This window comes from Rhinolophus ferrumequinum, chromosome 24 (assembly GCF_004115265.2).
Source record: "Rhinolophus ferrumequinum isolate MPI-CBG mRhiFer1 chromosome 24, mRhiFer1_v1.p, whole genome shotgun sequence".
In the NCBI taxonomy this organism is placed as follows: domain Eukaryota; kingdom Metazoa; phylum Chordata; class Mammalia; order Chiroptera; family Rhinolophidae; genus Rhinolophus; species Rhinolophus ferrumequinum.
Window position 1 is genome coordinate 24,127,782 of NC_046307.1, and position 12,708 is coordinate 24,140,489.

The 12,708-nt window shown below is 40.4% G+C and overlaps 1 long non-coding RNA gene across 2 annotated transcripts in view; it reads left to right on the forward strand.

Annotated features, from left to right (window-relative positions):
- Positions 1-12,708, forward strand: part of LOC117016819 (uncharacterized) — a 37,894-nt gene that overhangs the window by 7,437 nt on the left and 17,749 nt on the right. The window contains exon 3 of one of the 2 annotated variants that reach the window (XR_004421973.1): positions 11,420-11,491. The exons of the other annotated variant lie outside the window; for it this stretch is intronic. This is a non-coding gene — a long non-coding RNA (uncharacterized LOC117016819). The remainder of the gene's footprint in view (positions 1-11,419; positions 11,492-12,708) is intronic. 2 annotated transcript variants of the gene reach the window in all.

The following is a 12,708-nucleotide window of genomic DNA, read 5'->3' on the forward strand; positions in this document are numbered from 1 at the left end:
AACCCGGTAAAAATGCATGCACACTTATCTATGAAAACAGAAAATAGTCTGTGTACGATAGTGAGTTGGGCCTCAAACTTCTATTCCTTCTCCCTGTTTAGGAGAGCTGTGTATAGCTTCTGGCACCAAGTTCCTAAACCTGCCTTCAGAATACAGAGTATGCTCAGCAAAGAGTTGTTCCTTTGTCAACAATGAGCATTAGTACAGCAGTTGGACTGGAAGGAAAAGCCTTTGTCTATTAGGAAGCCTGCAGAGCTTGGTTGCTAGGCAACCCAGTCTGGAGGCAGCAACCAGTGTGCACCACACAGGAATCCAGGGAGGTGGGCCTGGAAAATAGGGAGAAGCAATTCTTAGAGTCAGCTGAGGCAGAAGAAGAAAAACTGCCTACTACTCAAGTAAAGGAGTGGTGCATGCATTGAACTAAGTTGTGCATTTCGGCATAAAAGTACTAAGTGACGGCACTCACAGGTGACTAATTATATTGTCACCTGGAAAACTGTGTGACCTAGAGTAGGTGGCTTTTTCCAACCTAGAGTAGGTTGTCTGGCAAAAGGAGAGAGCCAAGGAGCCAGGTATCACTAACTCTCCCCAACTCTGCCACTGTTGCCACCACACACACATTCCTTCTGAAAACAGAGACACATGGTCTTTTATATACTGTATTTGTGTGAAAGGATTGAAAGAAAAAGATATATTACTAAAAACTGTGAAATAAATGGTCTTCGGGATTCCTTAAGCTAAGGTTATAAACAAAATGACAATTTCTTATTCATAAACAGAACTAAGTATTTGCACAGGACAGAATGTGTCAAAATACAGACATGGGGGAAGTTCTCTTTCATATAGCCACGCTCTTATATATCTCCTCTATCTTAAAATACGTTCCTCAGTAGTCTGCCAGCTGATTTGAAAAATGCAAAATTAGATACTTTGGGGTGAATTAAGGCATGAACTATTCCTGAGCCGCACGGAGGTCTGACATATCAAGGCAATATTCACTAAGTCTCAATTTAAGCCTGACAGTGAATTTGAATTTGAACTCAAAGGAATGAGGCACCTCCTAGTGAACTCTGCTGGGAAGGGGTATCCAGCACTGAGAATCGGGCTGAGGTTGGCACATGCAGGCCCATGAGGGTGGAGGCATCACAAAGAGAAGGCACTAGATCACAGATTTGCAGAGAGGCAGACAGAGATGTGAAGCAGGACTTCACTTATTTTGGCTATTCACCTTGGGTATGTTACCTACATTCCCCGATGCTCAGTTTACTCACCAGTACAATGGGAACAAGAACAGTATTTACCCCTGAGATGCTGTGAACTTTAAATGAAATAATGCACGGTCACCACTTCGCAGAGGGCCTGGCATATTGTAAAAGATGAATAGAGGCTGGTGAGTGTGTCCGTGTTGGTGCTTGGATCGTATCATAGAGTAAAACTGGCTGAGATTATGGTTTAGGAAAAAAAGAAATGCTCACACAGCTCAGGGGCACGATGTTGTCGTGGAAAAGTACTATATAGTACAAGTTGGGAGACCAGGCCTCTGTGAAGGTCTAGACCACTCGCTGTCAAGCAATTACAGTCCCGACGTGCAATTGTGACAACTCAGAGGTTGCACAAAAAAAAGCAGGCTTATGCCCAAGACCACCTTCCCCAGCACTATGGAGTCCTACTCCAACCAGACTTCAGCTCCAAGTGCCGACACTTCTGGTCTGAAATCTTATTTGCTGATATCACTTAACTTTGAGTACTTTCGGAGCCTTCTGTGTCCTTGAATCTGGGACCTGGGCTCTGAGTGGCCGGCTTTCCAGAACACCATGTTGGCAGATTCTTATCTTTTGTACAGGCTTTGCTCTATGTCATGTGTGTTCTTTTCCTCTCTGCGTTTACCATTTTCCTCTCCAATAACAAGAAAGATTGGCCTCGTTGGTCTTTGATTCTGCTCCAGCTTGTGTTTTATACATTTTCCCTCAACTTGTCTTAAGAGTCTTGGAGCTTTTTATTCATTCATCCACCAAACAAATTTTCTTGCTCGCCTAATAGGTGCCAGGCACTGTCAGAGGCACTGAAGATACAGATAGTGGTAAACCACTGGGCAGGATCTCTGATTGTCATGCAGCTGACCATGGCGGGAGATGGACAATGGCAGGAATGGCTGTCTATTTCTGACGGTGGTAAACGCCAGTATGAAGTACATTGAAAGCCAGAACTCTTTCAGTTACCTAGTGCAGTGTAAAGAGCACCCTAACTCGTTTACTGCCTTACGACAACTATTTATTAATTCTCATGAATCTTGAGCTGACTGCCTCAGCTGAGTGGTTCTCCTCTATGTGCGATAGCTGAAGGGACTCATACAACTGCATTCAGAGGGGAGGCTGGTTGGGGCTGGAACACCCAAGACATCTCATCCTCCAGGGTCCCTTTACCTTGTCATCATTCTGTATTCCTCTCCAAAGTTCTTTATAGAACGGCAGCTGGACATTAAGCCCCAAGGTGTGAGAGCTCTCAAAGCATATCTGGTTGTCATTGTTTTGATGTCCCATTGGCCAAATCAAGTCATGTGGGCAAGCCCAGAGTCAGTCTGGGAGAGGACTACACAAGTGCATGGAAACAGGGCCATGTTTCCTAAGGAGTTACCAAAGAGAAGGGACAGTGACTCATTTATATTGGAAAGTGGATGAAGTCTCTCAGAAGCAGTGCTATGTGAACTGACACCTGGAGGCTAGGAGAGTATCAGAGAGAAGAGGGCAAGTACAAAGGAGTTGAGGTGAGAAAAGCTTGGGGTTTTGGGGGGTCAGAGATTAGGCCTGTATGACTGGTACTTTGTTAGAAGAGGGATGAGTGTGAGAGGATCGAATCAGGGAGGTTGGGCAGAAGCCAGATCATAAGGCCTATAGTCCATAATAGGAGTTTCAATTTTATTCTACAGTGAGCAGCCATTAAGATGTTTAAGAAAGAGAGTCAACTGATCTGATTTTACAGAAACAAACATCGAACGTATTCATGTAAAAAGGATGTTAAGAAAATTAGCTCAGTCTTTTCAATAAGTCCAAAACTTAAGAAAGAGGCTGTACTAAATTAAGAGTATGATTCAAGTATGATGGGAATAGGGGAGAAATAGCTGTAACGACATTTCAGGATGACTGGGAAAATTTTTTGAATTACCAAAATGCAGAGGTGATAGCAACTAGAAAAAAGTTACAAGACTGGGACATAATGTTCTTACTTTGGCTAAAAAAACGACCCATGCACGCACAGAAAAAGGTGCACAAAGACATATATTAACCTTGGTGGCCATCCCTGAGTGTAAGATTATGAAGGATGTGTTTATTTGCCTAAAAATAATGGATGGCAAGGAGACTAGAGTAAAACCTGGGAGACCAGGTAGGAAGCTGTTACAGATGCGAGATAATGGTCATTTTTAAAGGCTGATTGCAGTGGAGTTGGTGAGAAGTTGTTATATTGGAAATGAAGTTTGGCGATTGAGGAGTTAGGACTTACTGATGTTTTGGAGAGTCAAAAAGTAATCAAGAATGACTTCTAGGGCTTTGGCTTGAGAAATGGTTAGAAGTGGTAACATTTTCTGTGATGAGAAAGAACCAAAGAAGCCTGGTGTGGGTGCCTTTCTTAGAGGGAGCTTCAAAGGTGACCAGAGGCCCTATGAATAGGTCATCTATAAGGTCGATGTGCCATTCTAAGTTTCTAATCTTCTTGGATGTGTTCCCTTCAGTCTCCAGAGTTCTATTCAGGCCAAGCCTTATTTATTAAGTGGTTACCAAAACATTTCGTTAAGCGGAGGCTGAATGAATGAGAACATGTCTTGAAAAGTCACCTGGAATGCTAGGTGGAATATAAATAATATAGCATAGGATGGAGTGACAAACAATGGTTGCCTTCATTAGCCTCTCCATTTTAGAAAGTAAGTGCCAACACTTAAGATGGTCCAGAGAAAAGCAACCCAACTTTTTATGACAGATGAAAATGCAACCATTGAAGAACAGAAAGAGAAATAAAAGTTACTGTGTCAGAAAGTGAAACTGCACGTTTTGGAAAGAGATTATCAATATAAATAATCAATGATCAGAAGAAGGATTTTTAGCCAGCAATCAGTTACCCAAATCCCCAGTTAATCCAAATGCCTATCATGTATGTGATTGTGGTTTTATCTCGATAATGTCACAACTTTGTGTGATTGCCTGGAAGACTTCCCTGTCTATGCTAAAGTTAAACAATGCAATGTAGCTTTTTTATTAATTGTAGCAAGAAAAAGTTTGGCTAGTTGTGAAGAAGAGTTTCCTAAATAGTAAGTCAAGACAAAAATAGGTGACTCTTTGAAAGGGTTTTCACCCATTGAGACTATTTCTTAATTTATGATTTTATGGCCAAGTCTGTAGAGCAAAAATAACTGAACTCTTGAAAGGCAATTCCATCCAGTGTATTTTTTTTTCAACCCGGCCCATAACCATTCAACCCAGAAGCATCACAGCTGAATCAATCCAGACATTACTTTGAAACAGACAAACTGAGCATTTCAGATATGTCACCCATTTGGCTACTGAGATCTCAGACCTTTCACTAAATAGGAAATCTGAGGTGTCAATTACAGAAGCTCAAGGACGACATGAATGAAAAGGGCTGGGGTAAAATGTGAAGTCGTGAGCAGGTATGGATTTTAACGTAAAAAAAAAAAAATTCCCCAGCCTTCACTTGAGTTCAGCTATTCAACATAGTTCCCTCATTAACGTTTATCTAATTTTTATTAATAAAATTTTTTTTACACTCTCTGAACAACAAAATTTCTCAGGATACATGCTTTCAGTGTTCTTATTATATTTAAGAAACAATTTCCCAGTGGAAAGAAGAGACTGTCTAAATGTCTTAACAGCCTGTACGGAATATTTGGATGTATACTCTGAGGGTTTGCTTTCTTTAGCAGAGCTGGACTAAATTAAAACTGTTCTAAACATTTTATTTCAAAACATACACACATAAAGTAATAATGTTTCTCACTGTCTCACTTAGAAAATACCGAGGTCAGACATACCACATTTCATTCCATAGTTATGAAATACAGGATTAGAAAGTGACCACTGTGGAACTAGGATTCATGGTACTTACTGCATGTCCATCCTGTAAGGACAAGTCAAATGAACCACTAGGGTTCAAGATGTTTCTAGCTGGTTTCTATGGTGAGCAGAGGACCAAGAAATATGTCAGAATGGATGAGAAGTTGTAAATAATCCAGAGGAGCCTTTAAATGCTGAGTGAAGAAGCCCAGAGGTAGTCCATAGCCACTCTGCTGGATCACTCCTTGTCGGTAGTTCTGTCTTTATAGAGGAAAGAGCAATGCCAGAGACAAAAATAACTCAGGTCACGAAAACTCTCCTTCCAGAATCATACCGAACTAAGTTCATTTCTGAACTTAGCCATCCTACCGAACTAAGCCATCAGTTATATTCAACTGGACTCTATCAATTGGGTCTGGTACTTCCCTCCTCTAAGTTTCCATTTCCTCATCAGTAGAAGGGGTGATCATAATAATTAAATAAGATACTTCTATACAAAATATTGGTACACAGGGTTTGAGATCTGAGAAGTCTCAATGTTAGCCATTTCTAATATAATCAATGGTAATGAAGAGAGCAGATGAACCAAAAGTAAAGGAAATTTCAAAGAGAACAAATATTACTGATTTTTCCATTTTGTAAGAACCACATTTCTGAGAATGCCACACAGCAGTCCTCTGACTCTCCTCTCTCTCTCATAACTGAGATGGCTACTAAGTGACTAGCGGGCGGGTAGAGTACACGGCGTGGAGACGCTGGACAAAGGGTTGATTGTACGTCCAGGTCGGAATGAGTGGGATGGTGTAAGATGTCATCATGCTAATCAGAACAATATGCAGTTTATGAATTGTTTGTTTCTGGAATTTTCCTCAGCCCACTGTTGACCACAGGTAACTGAAACCAAGGTTAAGTGGGACTACAGTATTTCCTTCAGGTCTGGTAGGGGATTGAATTACATTGAAAGGTACTAACTGTTAGCAAGGTTGTGGGTCTCTCAACATTTATCTCCTGCAATTTTGGGGGGTAGCTGTTGATATATATATATATATATATATATATATATATATATATATATGTATATATGTATATATGTATATGTAATATATATATATATATATGTATATATGTATATATATACATATATATATATATATATATATATATATATATTTAACCACTAGCCCAAATTTTATGAGAAACAGTTGTCTTAAAGCTTCATGGGTCCTCCAGAGATAAAATGACTGAACCCCACGGTGGACTCACTGACTTTCTGGCTTTGTTTAATAACTCTGTGTTGAGGCTGTTTACCTGGGAGGTCAAGAGGGCACAATGACCTACAGCTTCTGCCCTGGGGCAGAGTTCAGTCCTGCCCACTAGAGCTGTTCTTATTAACCCATAACTGCCCCAAATCTCAATTTTGCATTTTTCTCTGCATGTCTGGAATCCGTCTTCATCTTACACCTGTAACATGGTGGCTCAATTTCTTTACCTTAACTCTATTCCTTATAATACTCCTTCTCTGATAGGCCAATCAAGTTTTAACAAGTCACACCTACTGAAAATAATGGGAAGACTATTACGAGGCAGTGTTTGTAACATGCTATAGTTCTAATACCGTGTTGCCCCGAAAATAAGACCTCGCTGGACCATCAGCTCTAATGTGTCTTTTTCAGCAAAAATTAATATAAGACCCAGTCTCTTGTTTTAATACAACATATGACCGGGTCTTATATAATATAATGTAAGACTGGGTCTTATGTTAATTTTTGCTCCAAAAGACGCATTAGAGCTGATGGTCCAGCTAGGTCTTATTCTCAGGGAAACATGGTAATAGCACATATATTTATATGAGACCCTGTTTTACTGATGTGGGATCTGAGGTTCAGTAAAGACCCAGTCACATGGTAGAGCGGAAGGGGATTATCATTCAAGTTCTTGTGTTCTGACTGTAAATTCAGTATTATTTCTATCCCCTCATTCTGCCCGAATGTTTTGACCTGAGGAGTTGGGATACACAGCATGATGAGTGTGATAGAGCTAATCAGAGAAAACTGGACAGAAATGAGTCTCAAAGGCTGTGATAGACAAGAGATGGGTCAGGAAGGCATTTTAATCCAGGCCAAGCCTCACATATCGCAGTCAGAGGGTGAAAACTCACACCTTGCATTTTGAGGAGGGAAATTCTAAGTCTCATTTGAAATTCTTTTTTATCCTCAGGACGGTTATGTTATTGTCTAGCGAGGAATACTTTCCTGCACAGGAGGTGGTCTAGCTGTGTTGCCTAATCTTCCACTGAATATATTCCCTCAAATACAGGATCTTGGTTGACAGTTATTAAACACCTGGTTGACACCAGACATGGAAGAATTGAGGAACAACCTTTAGATGCTGTAGCCTCATTTAGCAATCAAAGACAACTGCTGGATAAATAACGCCCAGAGCAGATTTGTTTTCAGGATGAATGGCTAGTTGCTGTATGAATTGCAGTTCCTGAATTTGTGCTCTTCATCAGCCTGCCAGAACACTCCAGAGGCACTTGTCTGAGGCCTTCCAGAGATTGGCTTTTCAATTCTTACTGCTGCTTCATGATCAGTCTTTTTGGAGGCCGAAATTTTCCTCTCGCGTGCATTTTCCTTTCCTCCTCCACTGTGCGTTTGGTTTTCCTTGTTATCCTAGCTGGTGTACCACCTGTTACTTATCAGTTCCTGGGCCCTGGTACCTATAGAAAGGGGATTGGTCAGATCCTGTCCTCGTTTTCCACTGCATCATTTGAAGAGCTAGCAGAGTGGCAGCTGCTCTAGAATATCAGGCAAAGTCTCATGAAACCATGCACTTGGTTCTGTTCTTTGCGTTCTGAGTTGGAAATGTGGCTAGAGGTCCGCCCTCCCAGATCTCCACTTCCTCACCCTGCAGGGTAGGCCTTCTGCTCCATTAGTATTTTACAGAAGGTTGGGTCAAACGGGGGACATAAGTGAAGTTCATTGTATACTGTCTTGATCATAAAGGATGGTGTGTATATAGTAAAGGAACAAACACAAATGCCTGCAAAGGAGAGACAGGTAGCAAAAATATAGTCTGGGATGGGTGGCACCAACGGTGAACAGAGGAGAGAGCAGGCTCTGCTGACAAATCATTCTCATTCTCCATCATCATCATCATCGTGTCATCTTTTTTTTTGAAGGGCCACTCTTTCGGGCCAACCTTGAAATATCTGGGGGCCAGATTGGCCCTAGGCCTCCCTTTTGTAACTCCTTAATTAATACTTTTCAGTTTGCAAAGCAGTCTCATTTATATGTGTGTTTGATCCCCAGGATAACTCACAGGTAGACAATCATGGTTACTTCTCTTATGCAAATGAGAGCAGACAGCTCCGACTTTGAGGAGACCGGGAAAGAGTTAGGGTTCAAACCCAGTGCTTCCACGTACAACTACAGGGTTCTTCTCCTTGTGGCATGCCTCTCGCTCTGGCTCATCTCTCTACTTCTTTTCCTCGAATTCCCCTTTTCTTAGGTAACCAGGGTCCTGTCCTCCCCACAGTTATGCGGGAATGCTACAGTGATTCCACGTCTGGGGAGAGCCTGTCTGGGGTCCCAACAGCTTTATTTCCCTTCGAGATTTTTTATTCCTGCAGAACATTTTAGAGCAGCTGTTAATGTGTTGACCTCTGAGCGAGTGACTCTAGACGAATAATAAGATATACCAAGAGTTTCAGCCATCACACTGCTGGAATTCCTTCGTCAACTTTTGTTTTGTTTTGTTTTTTGAGAGGAAGAGTGAAAATTAGTGGGTTTTGTGTGTGTGCGTGTGTGTGTGAACCATACATAGCATACATATGTTATCTGACAATAATCTAAAAAAGTAAGTCTAATCATCCTCAGCCTTCCTCATTTAGAAACTGGAAATAATAAATGGAGAGGACAAACTTTGTGAATGGGTAGACTTTGGATCAAATTATAAGATCACTACTTTCAAGCTATGTGACCTTTCAGTAACTTCTTTCAACGACTTACACCTCAGTTTCCTCAGCCATAAAATGGGTAGCAATAGCAGCTACCTGATTGTTCTGAGGATAAAATGAGATAACGCATCTAAGGCACTGATGCAAGTAGGTCTTCAGTGGATGTTAATAACTTAGCCCAGGTGGAATGCGACAGGGGGACAATGTACGGCCAAGTTTGTCAGACTGCACAACCTGCCATCTTTCTTTCTTTCTGTTGCTTTCCCTCAAGCCAAGTTCTGAGGAAATTAGGGACAGAAACCCTATCCCGCCCACCGCAGTCCACAACTAGTCCCCACAGACTCATTCCTCACCCCAGGTGTTATGGATATCCAATTAAGAGTATATGAGAGAGGCAGGTTCCAATTGTTGCTAGACATTTCTGTCTGAACACTGGGATTTTGAAGACTAGAAAACTAAATATATACAGTACATTTTCTAATTGGTGTGGTTCTCTTTTTTAAGTTAAGTCATAGTTTCTTTTTAAATAACCCTTTAGCTTGTTCAGATTTGTTCTGCAAATTTGCAAAGCAAATGTTTCCTCTGGTTTGGGGTGAGAAAGTCTGTAAACACAGATCTTCCAACATTCCAAAGGAAAAAAACGAGGGTGATTGAACTATCAAGTTATAAGGAAAGTTAGAGAAAATGTAAGCCAGCACTGTGAGGGGAACAGCTGAGAAGGGAAGGAGTGGGAGGAACATTGATCCGAGTGGTGTCGATTTTTCAACAGCATAATAATAAAGAAATAAGATGGTCTAATGAGAGTAAGAAATCACGCAGATAATGGTCTGTCGGTATGTGATCTCCTGTGGTAGCAAAGGAATATATTAAATTAATAAGTTAAAAAATAAATACAAGGATATGACCTAGCAGTGGGTGACAGTTTACTTGCATAGCTGTGGACTCGTCATCATCCCTACTGTGAAGGAGGTCCATGAAATCATCACCAATTGCCTACAGGATGACCCAGGCTGTACTGCAGGAAGCTCGTACAGTATGCTTCTTCTTTACAGCACCTCCTTTTGACCCTCAGCTTCCATCCTGAAAACCCCTCTTGGGTTAGACATATGTGTGCTTCAAAATCCTCCCCAAAGGGAATTCCCATGACGCGATTGCTTTTATTCAAGCCAAACTCTAAGGCAATGGGGCCGCCTGGCCATTTCTTCTGAGAGGGTTAATTTTCAAGGCATCAGGCAGGTTCTTTGTTGCCTTTTATTTACTTTTTTGGTTCCTGAGTTTTTGCCAACTTAACTCAAATCCAGTTACATGCTTCCCGCTGTGGAATAGTAGTTGTCACCTGGCAGGCCAGGTAGATTCCCAATGTGGTTGCCCCCTTCTTCCTACCTATAGTTAGTCCACGTCACACAGATCTGAGATGGGCACATAACTGCATCGCTTTACTGGATGTGAGACATTAGGCAAGATATTTATGATAACTTCTCTAAGCCTCAGTTTCATGATCTGTATAATGGGGAACACAACCGTGGAAGTCTCTAAGTTTATCATTTGTGAAAGACTTAGCATTGATTAGCACACCCTGAGTGCTAAGGCTAGTTAACTTCCTTCAATCTCAGTCACGAAAAATCTTGTAGACAGTGGTTGTGATGTATATGATATATATGTGTGATATATATGCATGATATGTAGGTATGTATGTATACACATGCATACATACATATGCATGGATGTATATATACACACATACATACATACATACTGGGGGTGCCAAAAAAATGTATACCCTTTGGTCAATGGACCCTTTGGTCAAAGGGTCCAAGTGGACCCTTTGGTCAATGTTGCTCAAATATTAGGATGGTGCAAATATAATTGTGACTTTTGCAATTTTTAACCTTTTAAACCACAATTACTTTTGAACCAACCTAATAGTAGTTCGCCATAATCACAAGTGTCTGAACACTGATGGTAACCTAACCACTTTGAGTACCACTTGTAATTGCAGAAGTCAAATGTGACTTGTATTCATCTTTTGTTATTAGAATATATTGAGTATTACAATTTTAATACAGTTTTCCTATCTTAAAATGTGTATACACTTTTTTGGCACCGAGTGTGCGTGCGTGTGTGTGTGTGTGTGTGTGTGTGTATAATATTATTTGATAAAGGAAAAGCTTCTTGAATTTATTTTGAGAAATAACTTAGAATCTGATGCTATTCCTTGGCATACTAAGGATAGTGAACGAGAGAAGCACTGAGGTTGTTCACCTTAAAATGAGGGCAACATATACACCCCATGGGCTATTCAAGTAATGACTAATTTTTTACCTTTGCAATTACAATACTAGAAAGCTAGATAATTTTTAAAGGCTGTGTCATCACAATTTTTTTCTCAAAATCCCAGAATCAGAAGAAACTGCATCAAAGATCCTACATCTCCTCAGGTTGGAGAGTCTGAAGAGTAACCTGGTCAAATGTAACCCCAGTGCTTACATTTTTCCCTACACTGACCCTCTTTCTCTTTCTGCTTACGCACCTCAGATAGCAGGGTACTTGTTGCCTTTTAAGGCTGTTTATCCTTCTCTGGACTTGGACAGCTTGAACTGTTCTATTTAAATTCAATGGAAAAAAGACACTTCTGGCTCCTTGAAACTTCCAGAAATTCAATTCTTGCTGTCACAAGGTACATGATGGGTCTTTCCTTAACAAGGCAGTCCCTTCATTTGATTCAAAGAGGGTATCACAGATCTTAGAACCTTTTCTCCCCAAACAACCTGAGATTGTTCAGCTATTCTACATGGGACATAGTTTTAAGATCTTTTTTCCTCTTGGAAATTTTCCTCTTAAAACACTGACTTGGCAGTATAGTGTCCTCCTTAAAGGGTGGCACCCAGAAAAAAAATGCACACTCTTCTAATCTGAATTCTATTATCTCATAGTTTTCATAATCTCAATTGCACGTCAAATAGTTTCAACCTTCATTCCACATAAACTCCTGCCAGGTCATATCTTCCTGTTTCCTAAGTGTACACTTGTATAAATTATATATTTAAGATATACAGTTTTTTCTGTTAGCTTGTCTGGAGAGAATTTTCCTCTGTTTTTTTTTCCCCCCTCTAGCAAGAAAAATGCTTGCTCATCTTAGTAAAGAATTTTTTGTACAATGAAAAGAGTTTGGATTTTGTTATATTGGGCAAGGTCCTTAAACCCCCTTACCATTCTATGAAATGGTAGTATGGTAGGTCTTAGCTTTCTGCCCAAAAATGATGGTTAAGAACGTTTCAAGAGTTATATAAGTTCTAGTGCAATGCCCATAAGTAAGTCCTCAAAAAATGGTCCAAATTATATATTAATAATGATAGATGGTGACTTCCAGAGAAGTCGAACCCATAATCCCTCAAGTAAATCATTTATATTTTTCCATAATTTATACGTCCCTGAAGTTATTTGTGTCTAGCCATTGGTTTTATGTCTTCTGGTTTAATTCCTAAAAGAAAATTGGTTACCAAACTGCGAGAAATAACCTTAGTTTAATACTTCAAGACTTTATCATCCTGCAGAGGTTAAAATAACTATAGCAGTTGCCTTGATACTCATTCTTAGACCTCAATTTTCAAGGCACCTGAACTCCCAGGAGAAAGGGCTCATGTAAGGAGCCATGGGAATTTTATCTTCAGCCTTTCTAGGTAACAC